Raw genomic sequence first — 24266 nt, 5'->3', positions numbered from 1 at the left:
ATTGAAAATATAAATCGTAAATAATTTTCAAGCTGTTGAGTTTCAAAATACAAAAACCATATGAATAGATTTATCTTGAAAAATACTTTCATAAAAATATAAATATATAACTTTGCGATAAATATTTTTATAAAAATAAGAAATCAAAGTTAAATTTTGGAGACCGTGTCGCTGTCCAAATGACATTCTTTTCGAGTATGGAGGAAGTATCTATAGTGAGATCTTTTGATGGTATATATATCTAAAGTTTAGTTCTTTTAGTTGAATGAATCTAATTTTGCCTATATGATTCGGCAGCGTTCTGATCGTGACTTCTCTACTACTAAAAAGAGGTTAAGGGTGACGTTTTTTTTACATCCTCCCCTCCTCAATTTTGGTTAAGCCTCCGATGGTCGTGATTCGTCCACCGCTAATCTTGCCCACACGCCCCTGGCCCCCCTTCTCCCGTGCGCCAGCTCTCAAGCATGCCCACACGCCTACACGCCGCCGCCACCGCAGCCCGCGCCCCCCGCACGCCGCCGCCGCCGCCTCCCCCGCGACATTCGTCGTCGCCTCCCCCGGGACCTCACCATCGCCGTCACCGTCGCTGTCGCGTTCGTCTGCGCGGGCTCTAGGGACATCTGTTGTCGCCTCCCCCCGGGACCTCACCATCACCGTCGCCGTCGCCGTCGCCGTCGCGTTCGTCCGCGCGGTCTCCGGGCGGACGCCGCACGCTGCGTCCAGGCCACCGCCGCCGCCTCCCCCGCGACATCCGTCGCCCCCCGGGCCCTCGCCATCACCGTCGTCGTCGCATTCATCGCCGCCTCCACGCCGACGCCCCGCTGTCGACAAAACCAATCGCGCGATCTTTCCGTTGTGGTAGAGGTGGCTGCATTGGCGGTGGGGGGCTCGGCTTCTCGTCCTCGATCTACATCGGCGGTGGGGAGCTCGGCTTCTCGTCCTCGATCTGCTGGTGATGGTGAGTCACTGGATTGATTTCTCGCTAAGCCCATTCTTGATTGCAGAGATCTGTTTGTGCTCACGATTTATGGCCGCTTCCATGACGTTGATTTTGGGTTGTTTTATGCTTCGATTTGGGGGCTGGATCGACAGATCATGAGCGTGTGCTGTTGTGATGCGCAAATCTGCTTCTTGGTTAATTTAACCTGTGTGCTATTGGTATTCCTATTGACGCAATAGTAGGTAGCAGCCGCTAATGTTATCAAAATTATTTTTGCAGGCACTTTTACGTCATCACCAATTCGCCATCTTATAACGACACGAGCTGCAAGTAACCACGGGGTATCCTTCGTGGCTCTGCAGCTTCACGTTGCAATACAGTAGATTGGTGGTGGAAGAGTAGAGGCTTAATGTCGTATCCCTAGGCCGCGGCGGTCGCCGGCGACGTGAACACGAGGAAAATCGGTAGAGTAGAGCAGGGATACTTGGGGAAGGGGAAGGACCCTGACCCCCGGTCTTGTCTTCTCTTAATTCTCAGCAAATACAAAATCTGTTTGACTTGTACACGGCATGGGTAGATATACCCAGAGGCCAGACACTGGCCGGTGGCCTGCCACACACCCATGTTTACAACTCACGCTTTGCTTAGCTGGATGGTTCACGCATCTCTTCCACCGTGTCCGCCGCATCGCGCGTGACACTTCCCCCCGCTAGAGGTGCTGCTTGTCCACAAGCAGGAGATGCCGGAAATTGTTGACGGAGCACATGAAAATCTTCCCAAGTTGCTGAATCGACAGGCAGATGAGATCAGTTGACACGCACCTAAGGAATTGCAGCATTTCCCTTCTTGACCAAGCGACGTTCAAGAATCTTCTCTGGTTGGAGTGTGACCGTGTCGAGGTGGACAATCTTGGTAACATCTGAGTAAACTAGAGAATAGTTAGCAGTAAATGGTTTCAACTGGGAGACATGAAAGACATCATGGATTTTTGAATCCACAGGTAATGCTAAACGATAAGCCACGGTGCCGATCTTCTCAGTAACAGCATAGGGTCCAAAGTATTTGAAGGCCAGCTTAGGGAACGGACGATTAGCCACTGACGTCTGAGCATAGGGCTGGAGTTTCAGCAGCACTTGCTCACCGACTTGATACTGACGTTCAACTCGGTTTCTGTCAGCATAAGTCTTCATGCGGTGTTGAGCCTTGGCCAAATGTTCCTTCAACATGAGTAGATGGTCTGCACGATTTGTGATCAACTCAGCAACTTGAGGAGAAGCGTCTGAAGCTTCAGGTGGGACAGTAGGCATAGCCGGTTCATGACCGTAGAGTGCCTTGAATGGTGAATAACCAATAGCAGAGTGATATGAGGAGTTATACCATAGTTCTGCTAAAGGTAGCCAAGTTTTCCATTGCTTAGGTTGATCATACACTGCGCAGCGTAGAAACATTTCGAGGCACTGATTCACCCGCTCCGTTTGCCCGTCAGTTTGTGGGGGATAAGCTGTACTCATCAACAACTGAGTCCCATGCAACTTGAACAGTTCCCGCCAGAATGAACTCAAGAAGATCTTATCACGATCACTGACAATGGTAGTAGGAAACCCATGTAATCGGATGACTTGATCGAGCAGCAACTTGGCAACAGACTGGGTAGTATAGGGATGTTTGAGCGGCAAGAAGTGAGCATACTTGGTCAGTCGATCTACCACCACTAAGATGGCTGAATAACCTTCCACAACAGGTAGGCCTTCCACGAAGTCCATAGACCAATCCTGCCAAGCACCACCAGGTATTGGAAGTGGTTGGAGTAAACCTGCTGGGTGCTCATTTGTGTGCTTAGCATGTTGGCATATCTCACATTGTTGAACAAAGATCTCCACAGCCTATTTCAGCCCTTTCCAGTAGAAGAGACCCTTAACTCGATGATATGTGGCAGTAATCCCAGAATGTCCTCCAATAGGGCTAGCATGAAAAGCTGCAATGATCTTGGTTTGCAGGGCAGAATTATTCCCAATCCACAATTTACCTTTGAATCGAATCAGGCCATTATGCAATGAGTATCCCAAGGAATCAGGACTGTGAATAGCAAGCTGGGTGAGTAGTTGTTGAGCCATGGAGTCTGTTCTGTATGAATTGGAGACTTCCTGGAGCCATACTGGTTGAGCCATTGATACAGCCTGAAGTGCCATGAGGTGACCTACACGAGAAAGAGCATCAGCCACTACATTATCCTTGCCCTGTCGATACACCACTTTGAACTGAAGTCCCATCAACCGAGTCATAGCTTTACGCTACATGTCAGAATGGAGATTCTGCTCAGTAAGATAGGCTAAACTTTTGTGATCAGTCCGGATGAGAAACTCTTGTAGCTGCAAGTATGGACGCCAACGTTCCACAGCCATGATTAGAGCCAAAAACTCTTTCTCATAAATGGACAAGTGTTTGTGGGCAGGCCCTAAAGCTTTACTGAGGAAAGCTAAAGGCTGGCCATGCTGGATGAGAACAGCTCCAATACCATCATCACAAGCATCGGTTTCAACAATGAAAGGAGTGGTGAAATCAGGCAAACCCAGCACTGGAGTAGTTACCATGGCCTCCTTGAGTTTGACAAAAGCTTGCTGTGCTGCAGAAGTCCACAAAAATTGTTTGCACTTCAGCAAATTGGTAAGTGCCTTTGCTAGCAGACCATAATGCTTGACAAAACGTCTGTAGTAACCTGTCAAGCCTAAAAATCCCCTGAGCTCTGTAAAATTGGTTGGTGTTGGCCAGTTGTACATAGTACTGGTTTTGGAAGGATCTGTAGCCACCCCATCAGCAGAAATAATGTAGCCCAAATATTTTAGTTTATGCTGAGCAAAGGAGCATTTGTTAGCTTTCAGGTATAACTGATTGTCCTTTAATTTGTCAAAGACTTGAGTCAGATGATCCAGATGAGACTCCAATGAAGGGCTATAAATGAGAATGTCATCCAAGAAAACTAAAACAAACTTTCTCAGAAAAGGACCCAGAATATCATTCATGAGGCACTGAAAAGTAGCTAGAGCATTAGTGAGACCAAAAGGCATCACTCTAAACTGATAATGGCCATGATGGGTTTTAAAAGCTGTTTTATATTCATCACTGGGCACCATCCTAATCTGATGATAACCTGCCCTCATATCCAACTTTATAAAATACTTGGCACCAAATAGTTCCTCCAAGATTTCCTCTATGACAGGCATATGAAATCTGTTCTTGATAGTGAGATCATTGAGTCTTCGATAATCCACACAAAATCTCCAGCTGCCATCCTTCTTTTGTACCAAAAGCACAGGAGAGGCAAAAGGGCTAGAACTGTGAGTGATCAGACCAGCTGCCAATAACTCCTTCACTTGCTTCTCAATTTCAGACTTGTGTGTGGGAGAGTACTTGTAAGGCCTAGCATTGACAGGAACAGCCTCAGGAAGTAATGGAATGGCATGATCATGAACTCTGGAAGGAGGAAGAGTAGTGGGAACATGAAACAAATCTGAATAGGTGGTCATTAATGACTGTACAGCAGGAGAAATCTCTGTAGGTGTGACAGAGTCTGATGCTTCCACCATGGCAAAAGCCCAAACATCATTGCCCTTGCAGCATTTGACCAATTTGTCTGCAGACAATGGAGACAGTTGTAAAGGTGGGGACTGCATTCCCTGAATAGTAACTAGTGTATATCCCTGCCGAAACTTAATTTGCTTGTTAGTCCAATCACAGGTCATTGGGCTGTGCAATTTAAGCCAATCATATCCCAGTATGCCATCATACACATCCAAATCTAGGACTCTCATATCAGTAGAAATTGTGTGGCCCTGGCACCACCAAGACAAGGAAGGAACCAGTCGATCTGAGATAAGAACCTCCCCATTGGGCAATCTGACTTGTTGTGGATTGGTGGGAATAGTGGATAGCCCAGCTTTGTGCACAAATGCAGAGCTGACAAAGCTGTTGGAACTACCACTATCCAGCAACAAGAGAAACACTTTGTTCTGAACTCGTCCATGAATTTGTATGCATTCAGAACCGACTGCAGAAGAAAGAGCATTCAGTGATAACTAACCGAATTCCTGCTGCAAAGAATCTTCAACAGCTAGTTGGTGCAATATTTCATCAGTTAATTAAACATCCAGATTATTCACCACCAAAGCATTGAGCTGAGGCTTGGGTCGTTTGGGACATTTGTTTGCATGGCCTGGTTCAAACTTTTCAGCACAATAGAAACATAGTCCATGTGCCTTTCTATAGTCCCTTTCTGTTTTTCTTTCCACAAAGCAGAGGTCTGCAAGTGTTGTTTGCCATCAGACTTCCCGCCAAAATTCTGAGGTTTGCCCTGATACACTGATCTCTGTGCTTTATATTTGCCTCCGTCAATCATTTTCTGTTGGATCTTAGCCAGTAGAATGGCCTTGTTAACTTTATCAGGCAGCTGAAGCTACACAGCAGATTGAATATCCTCTCTCAACCCTTTGATGAATTGAGCCACAAAAAACAATTCACCTTAACCAGAATTATGCATAGAGACTTGGAACTGCAAAGACTCAAACTCAGTAACATATTCTTCCACCGTGCCACATTGTTTTAGCATCAACAACTCATCTAGGGCTTCTCTATAATCATCTGAACCGAACTGATCTTCGACTGCCTGTACAAACTGTAACCAAGTACCAACCCCCCCATGTTGTAGCTTGTACATTTGAAACCACTGGGCCGCATTATCATCCAGATGTAACGAAGCAGTCGTGACCCACATATACTCAGGAACATTGCAAATATGAAAATAATCCATGCACTTATCACGCCAGATTTTAGGATGACGGCCATCAAAACGCGGAAACCAGAGCTTAGGGATGTAATTACGATTTCCCCCCCGACTGATCATGATTCGAACGGCCAAAATGAAACTGGGTGCGCTGGTGATTGTTCTCACCTGAAGGATCCTGCTGCGGAGAAGGAGGTTGCCTCGCCGAATCGGAACCCACGAAATCTGAAGTCAACTTAGCAACATCTTGGCTTGCAGCGTCCACCTTGTGCATGAGAACCTCTTGTGCTTGTGCATACCCCTGCAACACTTCGGTGTGATGACCCAATTGAACACGAATCTGCTGCTGGTCACGGCCGATGTCGGTGACGCGCGCGAAGAGAAGATCCAATCTCTCCATAACCTGATCCCAGTGAGTGTCCTCAGCCTGGATGTGCTCCTCCATCCGGCCGAGGATGATTTGGGTCTGCACGGAGGGCTTAGGGGGAGCCGTGGTGACCGCACCGGAAACAAAGCTACCACAACTCGAATTGAGGCACCTCAACGAGGCTCGAGCAGGGTTGCTAAGCCGCCGGAGTACAGTAATCACGCCACGGAACCCACGCACAACACCGAATCGTTCGATGTTGCGCCCGTGATGCAGACCACACAGTCCCGTCGCCTCGGTAGATCGATTCCACTACAGACCTAAGCGGCACAGAAATTTGGGTGGTCGACGGCGCCGGAACGGCTAACCGGCGATTTGTGGTGGCCGCTAGCGACGGTCATCGGAGAGTGGGGCGGAGGACGCCGGAATCGCGTGATTCATGGCGGAGCAGGTCGAGCGCCGAGGGAATGGGCTGACCAGAACAGAATCGATCGGTGGGGTGGTAGCGGCGGCGAGGAATCGCCCGAATCTGATACCAACTGTCGTATCCCTAGGCCGCGGCGGTCGCCGGTGACGTGAACACGAGGAAAATCGGTAGAGCAGAGCAGGGGATACTTGGGGAAGGGGAAGGACCCTGACCCGCGGTCTCATCTTCTCTTAATTCTCAGCGAATACAAAATCTGTTTGACTTGTACACGGCATGGGTAGATATACCCAGAGGCCAGACACTGGCCGGTGGCCCGCCACACACCCATGTTTACAACTCACGCTTTGCTTAGCTGGATGGTTCACGCATCTCTTCCACCGTGTCCGCCGCATCGCGCGTGACACTTAATCTAACTAAACTGCGTTGTTGAACCTTTTTGCTCAGGCTAGTAGAGAGGGCACATTGCACTTGTGTTGAGTAAGTAGAAGCTATTTTCGCACCATAAATTCTGATGACCACAAATGAATTCTGAATTCTTGTGGTTCTTCTATCCCGCTGTTATCTTCACCGAGCGGTGCGTCTCTGTACTCTTCATATGGTGGATATCAGGGTACAAGCAAAAAGATTGAAATATGAAATGGAAGGGTAAGCTGTGTTCAATTTGTTTTCAATCACTAAATTTATAGTCGTGTTAGAAAGTGTCACCTAAAGTGTGAAGTTAGTAGTCATGTTAACTGGCACTGTTGTTGACTTGCTGTAGGAGGTTGTTATTATCAGAAAAGCTGGGGAAACTATCAGGTATCTCCAACTTCAGTCAGGAGCAAAGATTCAAGTAACAAGAGACAATGAAGCTGAACCAGGTGCACAGACAAGACCAGTTGAACTTTCAGGCACTCATGAGCAGATAAGCAAAGCTGAGCAGCTGATCAAAGAAGTTCTGGCAGAGGTATTACTTGTTACAACCACAGCTTTTGTTCTTCATTTCTTTTTGCATATATGCTGTTGATCTTCCAATCTTCTGCGGGCTGATGCTGGGTCATCTGGTACTGGATCTGGTGGCCAGAAATATTATGCACCACAGCCAGGTGCCGACACGTTCTAGATGAAAATTGTTAATAACAAGGTTAGTACACATGCTGTTTTTTCTTGATAAGCTTAACTTTAGGATGAGAAGACTACAATTTATCACAGTTTTGAAATAATCACAGGTGCCCATTTCTCAGTATATAGTTAATAAGTATTGCTCCAACATGTTTTTTCTTTCTTTCTGCTTATGATTTGTTCCTTTTTAGGTGGGTCTGGTTATTGGTAAGGCTGGTGAGACTATAAAGTCCATGCAACCCAAGTCTGGAGCTCGTATTCAGATTTGTTATCTTGTTCTACAGCATATTGGCAGCTGGTGATTGAGGTTACCAATGTCTGAAGCATATTGGCCGTGGGTATAGCCTCGGCATGGCTATGGCATGGAAGGAGATTTTCATATGCCTTTCCTGTTTCTGAACATAACTTCATAATAGGTTTTGGGCAGGTTTAAGACTTAAATATACCATAACATGAATAAACGTATTTCCAAACTGCTTCATTCTTCATATCTTAGCAACTTTGTTCAGCCCATTGTATGGCTCTTCACAGAACAGCAGTTCAAGCTTTGAGAAGTCATTCTTTGTAATTCATATCGTTCATTTCACATGAGGCGATGTTCTTGTTTTGGGCAATGTTGGCATTTCTTAACGTTCACAGAATAATCCGCAAGCGTACGGAGATACCGTTGTAGCACTTCACCCGTGAGTATTCAGGGTATCGTATTTCCACGGGGAATGGAGGTACTAACTGTCGGTGTTTACCGCCAAGCCTGCTCAGGAATACCCTTAGCAGTAGGGTTTGTAGGTAGGGATCGACGGCTCTGGAACTCGATGGTGCAAGGAACACGAAGATTTAGACAGGTTCGGGCCACGAGTTGCGTAATACCCTACGTTCTGTGTGGTGGTTTGTATTTCCTTATGTGTAGATGATTGTTTTGAAGGGGTCCCTGCCCGCCCTTATATATCCGGGGGGACAGGATTACATGGAAAGTCCTAGCCGAGTATAGTTGGAGTCCTACTACAACACGATCGGGTAGTTTCCTTCTACTGCAGCTAGTTCTACGCCTATTCGGGTAGTTACAAAAAGAGGTAAAGTACATCCATGAGCTATCCCTTACTCTAGAACATTCTATGCCTATAAGCAGTCCCGCTGCCCCGGGTCTGACAAGCCCCCAAGCTCTTCGTAGCCGAGTCCTGCAGGCGTCGAGTACTTGGCTGGGCGTCTTCGAGTTCTTCGAGTAGTCTAAACATCCTATTGTTTGCTTCTGACTCTTCCTTCATATACGTCGAGTAGTCCTTCAAGTACTTCTATTTGCTTCGAGGCTGTGAGGTGCTCAAGTCCCGAAATCTTGATCATATATGGTGCGTGAAGTACTCGCGCTCCATATGGAGTAGCCCCCGAGCCTTAGGTTGAATCGTAGAATCAGGTCGAGGGTCACTTCAGTCTTTTTCTCCTTCTTTATTTTTCAAAAAAATTGAAAAAATAAATCTCTGATACATATATTCTGCAGCCCCCGAGTCTTGAATTTAAATCCCTCCATTTAGATTTAAGAATTAATGTAAACTCGTGGCAAAAACTGAAAATTTCCCCGAGAAGGAAAGAGTCTGTTAGCATCCCCAAATATTCACAAAATTGCCCTTGAAGACCGTATAAAGCCAGTTGAAAACTTCCAAGGGTTTTACCCCTTGAACTCCTGGCCGCCGTCAAACTCGGATTTCGCATTTGCCTCTTCTCAGTCAAAATCCAAAAGCCCCTCTCGTAGCCCCCGAACCAAAACTCGTGACTTTGAGAGGGCTCCCAGGAAGAATAAATCCAAAGTTGAGGAGGGAACTGTCGCCAATATGTCCACAGGTTGGCGTAAAAGCAAGATGTTTGAATCACTGGTCCGAGAGTTGGAGAATATGGGTCTCCTCCAAGAACAGGGCATAAGCCAATGGCGCGCTGGTGAAGGAGAAGATAACCCCATGGAAGGTACTCTTAAGACCGTTATGTTTCATGATTTTGTAGAATGTGGTCTCACTCTTCCCGTATCAGAATTTTTCTATAGACTTCTTCAGTTTTGGAGAGTTCAGTTACACCATCTCACTCCCCAATCCATCTTGCATCTTTCAATTTTCACTCATTTTTGTGAGGCATTCCTTGGACTTCTCCCCCATTTCCATCTTTTCCAACATTTCTTCTTCCTTGTTTCCATATTTCTGCAACGTATGCGTCCATTGTATCCTTGTTGACGTCCCATTCTTTATTGACTTGTTGAACGACAAGTAGAGAATCGCCGTAGACGAGTAGTCGCTTGATGCCGAGAGATACTGCTGGTTGGAGGACGTGTAGCAATGCCTCGTATTCAGCTTCATTATTGGAGATCTTGAACAAGGTTTGGAACACATACTTCAATTATTCTCCCTTTGGAGAGATGAACAAAACTCCTGCGCCGTCTCCATCGATCTTGAGTGAGCCATCGAAGTACATCACCCAATACTCTGGAATGTTCTGGGGTGCTGGAATTTGGTTTTCCCACCATTCAGCCAAGAAGTCGACTAGTGCCTGTGACTTGATTGCTGTTCTTGGCTTGAAGTTGATTTCTAAAGCTCCCAGTTCAACTGCCCACTTTGAGATTCGTCAAGTGGCATCCCGATTGTGGAGTATATCCCCCAATGGGAAGTCAGTTATGACTGAGATCTTGTATTCGTCGAAGTAATACCGGAGCTTCCTGGAGGTGATTAGAATTCCATACAGAAGTTTCTGAATTGATGGGTATCTAACCTTTGATTCAGAGAGTACTTCATTGATGAAGTAGAATGGTTTCTGAACACCGTAAGCGTGGCCTTCCTCCGAGCGTTCGACTACTATCGCCGTACTGACTACATGGGTAGTCGCAGCGATGTAGAGGAGTAATTCCTCACCGGGTAGTGGGGCTATTAGAATCGGCGGTGACTGGAGATGTTGCTTGAGATTCTCGAGTGCTTCCGCGGCTTCTGTAGTCCACTCGAGTTTGTCTTGTCGCTTTAGAAGTTTGAAGAAGGGTAATCCCCGTTCGCCAAGCCTGGACAAGAATCGATTTAAGGCTGCCATGCAGCCTGTAAGCTTCTGGATGTCTTTGATGGTAGTTGAGGCGTCCATGGCCATGATGGCATTGATCTTCTCTGGATTAGCCTCAATTCCTCGGTTACTAATGATGAATCCGAGTAGTTTTCCAGAGGGTACACCAAAGACACACTTTGTTGGGTTGAGCTTCCAGCGGAATTTTCGGAGGCTATTGAAGGTCTCTTCCAGGTCAGTAATGAATTGATCCTGGGTCTTCGTTTTGACAACGACGTCGTCGACATAGGCTTCAACATTACGATGTAGCTGGTCAGAGAAGCACAGCTGTATCGCACGCTGGTAAGTAGCGCCGGCGTTCTTCAACCCAAAGGACATGGTCTTGTAGGCGTATGCCCCATAAGAGGTGATGAAGGCCGTCTTGATTTAGTCTTCCTCTTTTAGGGCGATCTGATGATACCCTGAGTAGCAGTCGAGGAAGGATAACATGACGCATCTTGTTGTCGAGTCGATTACTTGATCAATACGTGGTAGCCCGAAAGGATCCTTCGGGCAATGCTTGTTTAGATCAGTGTAGTCGACGCACATCCTCCACTCGTTGTTGTTCTTCTTCTGGACGAGCACAGGGTTGGCCAACCAATCAGGGTGGTAGACTTCCTTGATGAACCCAGCTGCGAGTAGTTTTGCCAGCTCTTTCTTGATGGCTTCTCGCTTGTCCGGTGAAAACCGCCGTAAGCGTTGCTTTTTTGGTGTTGCTTTAGGGTCGACCTTCAAGGCATGCTCGATCAACTCCTTGGGCACCCCTGGCATATCCGTTGGTTTCCACGCGAATACGTCTCGATTGGCCCTAGAGAAGTTGACGAGCTCGAGTTCCTATTTGTCACCCAGTCCTGCTTCGATGATGGATGTTTTGGAGTCGTCTCCCTCTTGCAACAGGATAGTCTTAGTGCCCACACTATTGGTTGGTTTAACCGATGATTGGTTTGGCTTCTTGGAAGGCATCGACTCCTTGAGTGAGAGTTCTTTAGCAGCGGCAAGTATTTCGCTGACAGAGCTGGGAACCCGGATAGTAGAAGCATGATTTATTGCTTCTTTGTCGCACTCGAAGGATTTGAGGAGGTCTCCCCGTAGTGAAAGGACTCCTGTGTTGCCTGGCATCTTGAGGAGCAGGTAGACATAGTGTGGTACTGCCATGAATTTGGCTAGTGCAGGTCTTCCCAAGATAGCATGATAAGAGGACTCGAAGTCGGCTACTTCGAATTTGATGTACTCTATCCGGAAGTTCTGTTCTGTACCAAATGTGACTGGGAGGGTAACCGAGCCAATTGGAGTAGAGGAATTTCCGGGGACGATGCCGTAGAACGGAGCCTTGCTTGGAGTAAGCAGACTCATATAGTTGAGGCCCATCTTTACCAGTGTGCTTGCAAAGATTAGGTTGAGCCCACTTCCGCCGTCGATGAGTACTCGAGTAAGCTTGGAGCCCTGAACGACTGGATCGAGTACTAGCGGGAACTTTCCAGGTTCAGAGAAGCTGGTCCACTGATCCTCCCTGGAGAACGTAATGGGGACCTCGCTATATTTGAGTGGCCTCTGAATTGCTGGTTCGACTGAGAGAATTTCTCTGAGTAGGAGCTTCTGAGCTCGCTTGGAGAAGCTAGAATCTCCTCCGAATATGACGTTGACGACGTTTGCTGCTGTTGGAAACCGTCACGGTCTTTTTTGTTGGCTTCATCATCTTTGTCTTGTTCTTTCTTTGGAGTAGTTGCAGGTGCCGACTGGAAGGATTTGCGCAGGTTCGTGCACTCCCACATCGAGTGGTTGCTCTTGGGGTGGATTGGACATCTTTTGTTGTGAAGTATCTTGTCGAACTGGTCCTGCGGTTTGTCGCCCTTCTTACCACGCGGTGTGCGATCCATGGTTCCGACAGTGTCGTCAGGCTTACGCTTACGCGTAGGATCCCGCTGGTTGCTGGGCCCTCCACGGTCGTTGTGGCGCTTCCCGTTGTTGCGGCGGGGAAAGCGACTGCGTTCTTGCTCCTCTTCATCTGCCCAGTGCTGCATCATGTCACGTAGATCTACCACTGTTTTGGGTCGATTACGCCCAAAGTCGCGGTATAGTGATTGGACGGTGATGCCGCACTGGAAGTAGTCGATGACGTCGTCGTCGGCGACGTTGGGGATGGTGGCTCTTGTGTCGAAGAAGCGCTTGACGTAGGATCTGATCGACTCACCTTGTTCTTGCTTGCACATGGGCAGGGCGTGTCGAGTAGCTACACAGTGTAGCGACCCTTGGAAGTTGTCGATGAAGGCCTTCTTGAGGTCGTCCCATGAGTGAATGGACTCGCGCGCGAAGCTTTCGAGACATGTGAGGGGTGCGGGCTCCAGGGCCATCGGGAAGTAGAGGACCTTGGTGTTGGTGTCTCCCCCTGCAACACTAACAGCGGTTGAATATAAACGTAACCATTGAGCAGGGTCTTGTTTACCGCCGTGCTTCTGGATGTTTGTCGGCTTGAAATCCTTTGGGTACTCGACGTTGTCGAAGACACTGCTAAGGGCGAGGAAACGATCGGAGTTGTCTGCAAGCTGTGCACTGCGTCTTGCGTTGATGATGTCCCGTGCATCCATAATGGAATCGGCTACCTCTTCCCTGTTGTTCCCACAGTTGTTGTTGTTGTTGCGGTTTGGCTGAGGGCCAGGAGCTTAATTTGCTTGTGGTTGGCCACCTCTGGGGCGGTGACTACTCACAGCTTCCTGATCCTCTAGGTTTCTTCGATTCTGTTGTTCTTGCTGCTGCTGACGCTGGTGGCCTCCGGGGGTACGGCTTGCTTGCGGTATTGCTGTTGCGGTAGCCCTTGATCGCGTACCGTGAAGTGAGGACATGGGGTTCTGTCTCTCGAGTTGTTCAACAGCATTTTTGGTAAGATTTATGACTCATTCCAACTTGGGATTCTGGGGCATTGTCATGAGTCGCAGGGTTGCTTCTGTCATTGCGGCGATTGGTGTTCTGAAGATGGGATCCGCAGCATTGTTGAATTCATTGTTGAGGTTGCGTGGCGGGAGATGAGCACGTTTAGACGCACGAGTCCTGCGCACTTCTTTGCGTTGATTCCGTTCCCTGCGGGTTGTACGAGTGACTTCGTCTTCATCAGCTGGAGCGTCTTGGGTCAGGTTGTCTGCTGAGATCAAGGCTTCATTTGGATCATGGTGGCTTGGAACACCTCCGGGCTGGATGATTACCGGAACCAAACGCTCGTGAGAGAAGCTTTCCAGGTCTGATTCGTAATCAGCTAGGACAGTTCCACTGGAGCCAGTTTCCCTCTCCGTTTCGAAGGGAGTACCGTGTTGAAACGGGAGATCATCAATGCTGGTGACTTCTCGCAGGTTGTCGAGTAGTTCTACGAGAGTATGATCTCGGTAAGATTTGAGTTGCATCTTAGCCAGCGCATTGGTGATGAAATCCAGGCTGTCTTGAGACGACTCGACTGGATCTGGATAGACGTCAAAAACGGGTGTCTCCCGGCTAGCGGTGGCTGATTGGTTTTCGACGTGAAGTAGGCGATCCAAGCTATTTTCATAGGAGGATCTAATCATCTGTTTGTAAACAGACAATGAATTGCACAAACCAAAGACGGGTTGCGCGATAAGAGTCTTAATCCGAGTAAATTTCGGTTTGAGATCAATCTGAGTCCGAGTAGAACTCGAGTTGATTTCGAGTTTTGACTCGATCTCCTTGGCAAGGTCGGGAAGCAACATAACGCCGCGATCATGAGATCTGGCGAGCTTGTTGGAGTCTTCCGACGTGGAGCTCTTCGGCATGGGAGAGTTGGTTAAGTGGCTATCGAAGCCACCTGAACCATTGGTGACGCAGATCCATGAGCCGAAGATGAAGGTGATGCCTCTGGGAGGCGTCTTGGTGCTGAAAGCGAAAGTGGCCATCGAACTCGCCGATGAACTCGCCGAGTCCCCTACCTGACGCACCAGCTGTGGGTGTTTACCGCCAAGCCTGCTCAGGGATACCCTTAGCAGTAGGGTTTGTAGGTAGGGATCGACGGCTCTGGAACTCGATGGAGCAAGGAACACGAAGATTTAGGCAGGTTCGGGCCGCGAGTTGCGTAATACCCTACATCCTGTGTGGTGGTTTGTATTGCCTTAGGTGTAGATGATTATTTTGAGGGGGTCCCTGTCCGCCCTTATATATCCGGGGGGACATGATTACATGGAAAGTCCTAGCCGAGTACAGTTGGAGTCCTACTACAACACGACCGGGTAGTTTCCTTGTACTGCAGCTAGTTCTACGCCTATTCGGGTAGTTACAAAAAGAGATAAGGTACATCCATGAGCTATCCCTTACTCTAGAACATTCTATGCCTATAAGCAGTCCCGCTGCCCCGGGTCTGACACTAACCTTCTAACTGGTTTGTCCAAGGACAAACAAGAGGTAGGTAGGCAAGGATAGAGAGGATTCCTATGGCTTAGAGTTCTAGTAAAGATAGGTTCTACCTCTACTTGCTTACTTCGGGCACCGGTTTACTCTTGGTCTGCCAAGAGTATCCGGCTATTAGCTCTACACCCAACCCTCACGTGGGGGACTACAAAGGACGGACAGGGCTGTCACCACCTGCCGCCTACCCCGACAGACCGTGGAGAAGGTATGCAAACAATGGTAACCTCTAGCCTGGACACCACGTCTACGCTACCGATTACTACTCTAGCCCTGACTCTGTCCACGACTCGAGCCATCAGACTAGAGCACCCGTCACGAGGATAGACGATGATCCCGCAAGCAAATAAAGAATAAAACTAACTTTACTAAAAGACTAACTACCATAGAAGATCACGAATACTTACTTAAGAAAGGAAGCATCCGTCGAGGTACAAGGCCGGAGAAGAGCGCCGACAGGCCAGGGCCCCTCCGAACTACCCCTCACTCTCTCCCTATTTTCTAAGTACTAGGCCTAAGCCTTGGAGTGGAGCTCTTCCTCCTCTCTTGTTGTGTGTCTTGAATGGGGGGCTCTCCTCCTCCTTATATAGCCTCTCCAATGGTGGATCCACGGTTAGACTTGCAAGGTGGCACTATGCACGTCCGGGATGGATGTAGGAGAGCCATGGGAGACTGCTGGAGAAAGCTGGGCCTGAACGGGCCCAGAAGGGGGTCGGTCGAACCAAGGGTTCGGCCCCCTATTCTGCTAGGCGCTCGCCTAGGCGCGATTCCGCGCGACTAATCACGAGTCGAGGCCCGTCGCCTGGCCTAGCGGGGTAGTCGGACCCCTAGGCGGGCGTAGACGGCCGCACCCGCTCGCAGACGGCCACTCCCGCATGTCCTCCTCGGTGGCTCCGCCTGCGACGGCGCGCCGGCCTCCCTGCTCCCGCCTGAGGCTCGTCATGCTCCCGCCGGTGAGGTCGCGCTAGTCGCCCTGCTCAGCTGCTCCTGCCGGTGAGGTCCCACGTGCAGATCCGGCGACCCGGGGATGAGGCGCAGCAGAGAGCGGCGGCGGCGGAGGAGGCAGGGACATCAGGCGGCGGCGGAGGAGGAGGAAGAGGAGCCGATGGAGGCGGCAGGGAGGAGGCCGGCGGTGGTGGCGGCGGGCGGCTCGCGGCTGGAAGCAGAGCACGCATTTCTCGTGCGGGAGCGGGCGTGCAGCTGGAAGCAGAGCACTAGGGAGATGCATAGGACAGCAGATGGATAAGGTGGGCTAGGCTGCTTTTGATGGGCCTTTCTATGCATCTCTATACAGACTATACGTAGTCTTCTATTTGTTTTCGCTTTTTTATGTAATACGTGTATACACGTGTATTTGTGAAACGCCTAGAAAAATGCCTAGGACCTCCTAGGCGCGATTACTCCCGACTAGTCTCTAGGCTGAGGGTCAGCGCCTAGATTCCGCCTAGCGCCTAGCGGAACAGGGGTTCGGCCACACCCTTGCTGAGGCCTTTTGGGGTCATCTTCGGGTGACACACTCCTTGTGGGCTCCTTATGTAGATTTAAGGGTGCATTCCTGTAGATGTGTGGGTTTGGCATGTCATTTGGGCCCTAAGATCCTTGTGCGCACTGCTGTTGTTTGTCGGAAGTGTCTTTTCTCTTGGACTTGGGCTAATTTGTTTCAGGATGTGGGCCCTCTAGTTCTCGTGCCCGCGTAGAATGCTCTGATGTGGACTTTTCCCTTTGTATGAGCACGGTTTTCACCCGTATGTAGACGTTGCTTCCTATAAACTGCGATTCACCAAAACTTGTGGAAATGATTAGTATCAAAGTCCTAATTCTAGTTTGGTGTTTGTTTTGGCACAGATCATTGTAAGAGTTGACAGTCAGATATGACACTTATGGACCGTCAACAGGAAACATCTGTAACAAGTGACAACTCCATGTTGTCACCTGTTCTATTCAGTGGGTGTTTATTTATTGCTTCACATATATACACAAATTAGTGTCCATAGCTTGCCAGGACTCTAAATTTTTCTGGAGAGTAGGTTTGTCACTGTTTAATATCAAGATGTCCTGCTGAATAAAACATGACATTTCGACTGAACATGGTTATGGATTATATGAGCTGACATGCTGTATACGATATTTGTACCATTTAAAATTTGCCATATGCTCCTATACCTCTAGATGCAATGGGGCTTGTCTGGAAGGAATAATTGCTCTAACCAGGCCCAGGTCCTCAAGTGTTCAGTTTGTAATGGCGGGCTTGCACTCCAGTTTAGATCCTTTATACTAGCCAAATACATAACGTGTGTAGGGCATCTTTACGCTTATACTGAAATGATATACTATTCTCGGTACGGCATGGAGTCAGACCATTTTCACATGGAAAGCTAAAAGTGCAGATGGTATTGTCGAGGATAAAGACGGGTAACTTAACTCATATCTGAAATTGCGGTGTATTATATATGACTGTCACATGTATTCACAGAGCATTCAATCACAGGTGTTTAACTGGCTACATAGTTCTGCAATGCAATATATGGCTGCCTGGAAGCATGTGAGGACTACACCAATATGTGTGGTGCGTATATTATGTTTTTCTACGTTCGTGATTCTTTTCAGCACAACTTGATGCTTATGTATATACAATCTTAACTCCAAGATGGACAAGCACTGAGGAGGAATTTTGTGATTGACGCGCCGGCATTCGATGGAAACTCATATCGGAAAATACTTCCTGTTTGTATTAAGAAGTGCCTAAGCCGCATCACAGGAAAAGACATTTGAATTAGATATATGAGATAAATTATTCAAACTAAGCTTATGAGATTATGGATACTGTGATTTTGTCTGGATGAATTCTTAATCCATTATGGATATTTTGATTTCATCGAATGCAATATTTTTTGGACGTGTAGAATATTGTTTTGGGTTTACTTTTGTTCACTCATATCACTGAAATGGTTCTTTCAAGTCTAAATTAGCCTTATAATATCATGTTGCTAAGACCAACATCGTGCTACCCATGCTATACATTATTTTGAGTAAACTTTTACCACTGGAGTTGAATTTTGAAGAAGTTATATAAAGTTGAGTTATGAATTAATATATGAATTGATAAAATCTTTGTTGCCCGCTGCAACGCATGGGCACGAACCTAGTAAAATAAAACAGTCCTATATTTAAGTTATATATTGTGTAAATGCCTGTTGTCTTGTCTATCTGGGTTGGATCTTGGAAGATAATTCTACGAAACCTTGTCTTCATGCATTTGAGGGGCTCAGCTCATGGTATGCCATTTACATGTGGCATATGTTACCATACATTGCCGATTCACTATGTGAGTAATTAGGATTAGTTTTTGGAAGCGGCTATATTACGGCCGGCCGTTAATATGCACTTCCGTACGGCCTACCTATATTAGGAAAAAAAACCTAAACTGGCTAATTCCTGTTTTGTCGCCAGCAACAATTGTTTGGTCCGCGCCTCTCTGTAGCCCTATTGGCGCTCTTTAAGTATCCATTTTATCCCCTGTTTAACTTTGATAATGGCATGAATTTAATATCAGAATCACTAACCATCCTAACCTCGGCCCAATTATTGGTCGTTTTCGCGTTTGCATGTGCTTAATAATCGTGGGGAAGCGTTTAACTTGTATCTACCTTCCACATTGAAAAAGCTGGTTATAACTTGAATTATTAATTGCAAAATATTTTTTGGGAGCATTGTGTTTTCTCGTGTATGATCAAATGCAGGGATTGGACACTGAAAGGCAGCGCTGATTTTTTATCAAAGACTTACTCGAGGACGAGCAAGGTTTAAGCATGGGGGGAATTTTGGCACTCCTTAAGTATCCATTTTATCCCCTGTTTAACTTTGATAATGGCATGAATTTAATATCAGAATCACTAACCATCCTAACCTCGGCCCAATTATTGGTCGTTTTCGCGTTTGCACATATATTTTGGAGGTACTTCGTTTTTGCAGGTTTTTGACCAATTTTGGAGCATGAAATGGCGAGGCCCACGATCACGCGATGACACGAAGAATGACAAAGGCCAAAGCCCGAACAAAGGATCGAAGGCCATGATGATTAGAGGCCCGTTCATGCACATCCACCCTCCAATGAAGCCCAAAAGACAAAGCCCACAAGATAAGATCGAGATACTTCGGGGCTAAGCAAAGCAAAGAGATATTTAAGGAAGGATTTTCCATCCTATCCTTCTCCTCGAAGAAATCTCGAAGATAACGACGTCTAAAGGGGTGCAATCGTGAAAGACATAAACTCTAGAAGATTCCAGGAGACTTAGGGAGAAAGTTGAGCACCAGCCGGCGAAGGAAAGACCCAGGCCGGCCGGCCTAGGCTCATTGGGCCGGCCGGCCCAGCCTGTTTTTAGGTCGGTTCGACCTCCCCTTTGACCGAGGGTTCCCTGAGGCTATTTAAAGACCCCTCCCCAAGGTTCACGCAGAGATCAATTCGGGAGACGACGCCAAGGAGCAGAGAAGATAGAGGGACACCTCTCGGAGAGCCGAGGGTCGTGCTAGTTGTCTAGGGTTTGCCCTAGCCGACGTGGGAACCTTGCAAGGAAGACCACGTCGGAGTTCTGGAGCTAGGATCATCAAGATCAAGGTAGGGCCCCGGTTGTGATCTTGTGATGTACAATCATTCATGGTGAAGTTATTTGTGTTTCCGAATGTTTAGCGACCATGTTCTCCTCTTTCGATTTCGTTCTTTTCTTTGGGTTCGCTTCATCCTAGATCTATTATCGAGATAGATCACTTAGCATGATCTTGTAGTCATGGTGGCTAGAGGTTCATGGCGGAACTACCAAAGGGGGTTCGACTTGCTTCAGGGTATCTCGTTGAAAGGGGTGGCGTCGTGACAGGCCGTTGCCACTTAGTAGGTTGGGTATCGAGGGATCGGATTGGAGATTTTGGGGTTAAAGAGGCTTTTCATTGAGATTCACATCTATCTTACTTCACTTTATCTAGCTGGAACTACAACATATGCATGATCTAGGTGATCTAGATTGGTTATCTCTAACTTTCTCTTGCTACCTTCGGTGTTTGTCGTGTTTTTAGTAGATTAGATTCGTTTTCACCATCTCAACACAAAGGAATCTCTATGCTAGTAGATTGTTTCTTGTCTCTTTGGTTCCGTGGATTGATAAACCTTGGGGGAATACTCTAAGGGAAAAGCTACACGAAACCGTGCGCTTGCGGTATATAAATCGGGGGCGCTAAGGAGCGTCAACAAGCTTTTCTGGCGCCGTTGCCGGGGAACCATCGATTTAAGATCCAATCTTACTTGCATTCGTAAATACTTCTTGATTTTTCTTTTTGACTTCTTTTTAGATCTCTTGTTTTTCTGAGCTAACTAAAAAAACGGATCTATTCCACGAAAATCAATCTAATCTAGAGTTTTCTTTATTTTTGCTTTATTTTTCTTTTATGTTTTAGATCTTGTACATTCATCTTTTAGATCTCGTATATATTTTTCTTTTTCACTAACCCCTAACAGGAGATGGACGGGAGCCTCTCCAACAAACCCGAAAATTTTGTGGATGATCCAGAAAAAAATTAACAGGCAAAGGAGACGAGAAGCACGATCAAAGAAGCCGGAACTAGTAGATCCAAAAGTTGAAGCCGACGGTTCATCGTCTTCACCTCAAGCAACTCCACCAACAAGTCCAAAGGAGGCGTCACTTCACCAAGGGATGGCGCTACCGGAGCCGGAGCGTACGATCGGAGAGCTATGCACTCCGGACGTTCGAGACTTGCCGATCCAAAATCTCGACAACATCGGAGTTCCGTTCGAGATCAAGACTTCAATCATAAGGATGGTGCAAAGCTCGCCCTTCACTGGAAAAGAAGACGCTAATCTACATCTTCAAGCGTTCCTCCAACTATGCCGCACCTTTGACATGCAAGGGATGACTCAAGATCAAATAAGAGCGTGGCTCTTTCCGTTCTCTCTACATGGGAGAGCGCTGCAATGGTTTCATTCTCTACCACCGCGCACGGTGCAAAATTGGGAGTCCTTGATGAAAGAATTCATGACGGAGTTCTACTCGCCGGGCAAGACCCAGATTCTGCGCAACAAGATTGCAACATTCGCGCAAGCCCCGACGGAGACTATTGCGGAAGACTATGAGCGCTTCAACGACTACATCCGCGCCGTACCTCATCACAAGTTCTCAAGGGAGGATGTGGTCCAGAAGTTCTATCAAGGCCTCACTACTGCATCAAGGGGGATCATTGACGCATCGGCCGGAGGTTCTATCATTGAGCTCACGCCTACTCAAGTTTTCAAGCTATTCAAGAAGGTGGCGGACAATGACGCATGGGCATCATCGGGGTGCCTACAACCACTCCAAGCCGTGGGCGCCGTGAAGAGTGTATTACAAGTGGAACGCGAAGAAGTGCTAGAAGGGAAGATCGACTCGCTCATGAGAAGGTTGGAGAAGATGGAAGTGGAAAAGAGAGAAGCCCAAGCTATTGATTTAAAGGCGGCCGAAGCAAGGTCTACATGTGAAGAATGTGGAGAGTACGGCCATGTACAAAAGAATTGCCCGGAGGAAGCCAAGATGCTCGACTAGATGAAGAAGGGAGAATGGATTCCGCCGACCAATTTCCGCTACGGGCAAGGTAGACCCCAATTTAATGTAAGCTCTTCCATTCAAAACTCGGTGCCTCTTCGTATACAATTGAAGGAGTTCATGGAGGAGCAAGGCAAGATCAACAAGGACACCGTCACCAAGTTCAAGGCTATGGACAAGATTTTGGAGAACATTGATGGCAAGGTGACGGAGGTCGGGAGCTCTAACCTTCAAGTACTCAACATGATGAAGATGCTAGAAACACAAGTAGCCCAGCTCGCCGGACGCTTATCTAGCAATGAAGGAAAATTGCCCGGGCAACCTCAAAGTCCGGAGACGGCTAAGGCAATTCAAACTCGCTCGGGAAAGGAGACCGAAGAACCCGAACATGCGGCGGGAGCAAGGAAGCCTAAGCCAAGAGTTGAAGTGGAGACCATCATCAAGGAGAAGGCACCTACTCCTATGCCAGAGATAGTCACCGAAGAGCCGGAGTTTGAGCTAGATGATATAGACACCAAGATTCTACCGCCAAGGCCACGATACCGCAAAGGTAAACATGAAGATGTGCAATTCAACAAATTTGTTGACATGGTATGCAGGTTGAGCATCAATATGCCGCTCTTGGACGCTCTACAAGTTCCGACGTATTCTCGCTACTTCAAAGACATCATGGGAAACAAGCGCGAGATACCGCCAAGCACTGTCAAGCTAACCGAGGAATGTAGTGCGGCAATCGCTAATGAAGCTCCTGAAAAGAAGAGGGACCCCGGATGTCCTACCATCCCATGTTCCATTGGATCTCTTATGTTCGAAAGAGCACTTTGTGATCTCGGTGCAAGTGTGAGCGTCATGCCAAAGAATGTGTTCGAGAAGCTACGCTTACCGGAGCCGGAGCCCACTGCCATGTGCCTAGAGTTAGCGGACAATTCCGTTCGCTATCCTTTGGGAATCGCCGAAGACGTGCCCGTGAAGATTGGAGAACACTTAGTCCCCGTTGACTTTGTGATTCTCGATATGGGAGAAGGGAGCAAGGCGCCTCTCATACTTGGGAGGCCTTTCCTTAAGACCGCAAGGGCGAGCATCGACGTTGGCAAGGGGGAGATAAAGTTCGACATCAATGGCACCACAAGCGAATTCAAGTTTCGTCCACGCCTCGAGGTATGCAACATGATCAATGTCAAATATGTTCCGCCTCACCGCCGTGTCACAGAGGAGAAGCCAAAGAAAGAAGAGGAGCCGAACAAGAAGGAAGCGAAGAAGGAGATAGAAGTCGTCGCGTCCATTGCGACAAAGAAGATCGTTGCACCCGTCAAGAAGAAAGCTAAAAGCCCGCCTGTGAAGACCAAAAAGAAGACTAACGTAGAAGACAAACCCGCACCAAGGATTGTGCGGAAGTGGGTACCCTAGACTGCAGCGCCATCACCAAGCATTGGTCCGAAGTGAAGAAGAAGAAAGTCTAGCTATAGACTATAAACGAAGCGTTTTGCGGGAGGCAACCCGTTCGTCGAGTCAAGAATAAAGCTGCCGGGAGTTCAACCCTTTCGTCGATTCAAGAATAAGCTGCCGGGAGGACAACCCGCGAAAAGTTTAGGTAAGTGAGTCGAGAATTTTGCTACGCAAGAACATGATATACTTTTGAACAATTGGTTGTTCGGTCAAACAATTCGATTTGGATTTTATTCGCTCGGTCATTCCGATGTTATTTCTTATTTTAAACCAATGACATGAGCCATCCTATGATTTATTTGCCTCTTCTTGAGAAAGCCACATACAAAATTCCATACCTATTTTTGGCGACCGTCCTGTCCATGACGGCCGGACCAAGTTGACAAAACACACGAGTAGAGCCGTGCTATGTTAATATTACTTAAATTCTTGATGCGTAGGTTCGCACAAACATAGAGAGAATTTTCAGTTTCATTACCATAGGACTAGAATTTTCCTAACCATGATTATTCTCTTTTTCAAAATTCTCTCTCTCATTTTGGCAAAAATTAGAACATAAACCCAAGACCCACGGTTGAATTCGAGATTGTTCACTATCAATTTATGAAAGTGAACGGTTCCGGTGCAACCAAAATTAATGTAGTCGGAAAATATTTTTCGACTTACAAATGTAAAGATGTTTCAATTCCCCTCTAATTATTCATTGCATGCTTTGAGTCAATTCTGAAATTTCGAAGTTGGAGGAGGATTAAACATCTAAGCATGATTTGGAAAGGGTTTATGTGCTTGATTAACACCCATTGATCAAAGTAAGTTCACGGGAAAGAGTTGTGCTCTCTACCTACCACCACATGCAAATAATTCAAAAGAGGGAGCAGCCATGCATGGGAAAGACAAGTCATTTTCAGCAAAGATGGCACCATGTGATGAATGATTAAGCATGGGACAAGGTGAATGACACAAAGTGGAGAAATAATGTTGCAAATGGACATCAAAGGCAAAGAAGGAGTGGTTCACATGATTTGGGCAGTGCAAAGCATACAAGATGTACTGGACAGAAGGAAATAATTGCACCACGAAGCCACTAGAGAAAATTGAAGTGGAGAAGAGGGAAAAACACCCTAGGCCGGCCGGCCCCAAGGCCCTAGGCCGGCCGGCCTGGC

At 47.4% G+C, this 24266-nt stretch overlaps 1 long non-coding RNA gene across 1 annotated transcript; it reads left to right on the top strand.

Moving 5' to 3' along the window:
* The first annotated feature begins 407 nt into the window (after positions 1-407).
* On the top strand, positions 408-8219 carry LOC120650006. The gene is made up of 5 exons (XR_005665439.1): positions 408-958; positions 1220-7156; positions 7272-7457; positions 7575-7634; positions 7804-8219. It is a non-coding gene; the product is annotated as an uncharacterized LOC120650006 (long non-coding RNA).
* Positions 8220-24266: the final 16047 nt, after the last annotated feature.

This window comes from Panicum virgatum, chromosome 9K, assembly GCF_016808335.1.
Source record: "Panicum virgatum strain AP13 chromosome 9K, P.virgatum_v5, whole genome shotgun sequence".
Taxonomy (NCBI): Eukaryota; Viridiplantae; Streptophyta; class Magnoliopsida; order Poales; family Poaceae; genus Panicum; species Panicum virgatum.
This window is presented reverse-complemented; position numbering and strand designations above follow the sequence as displayed.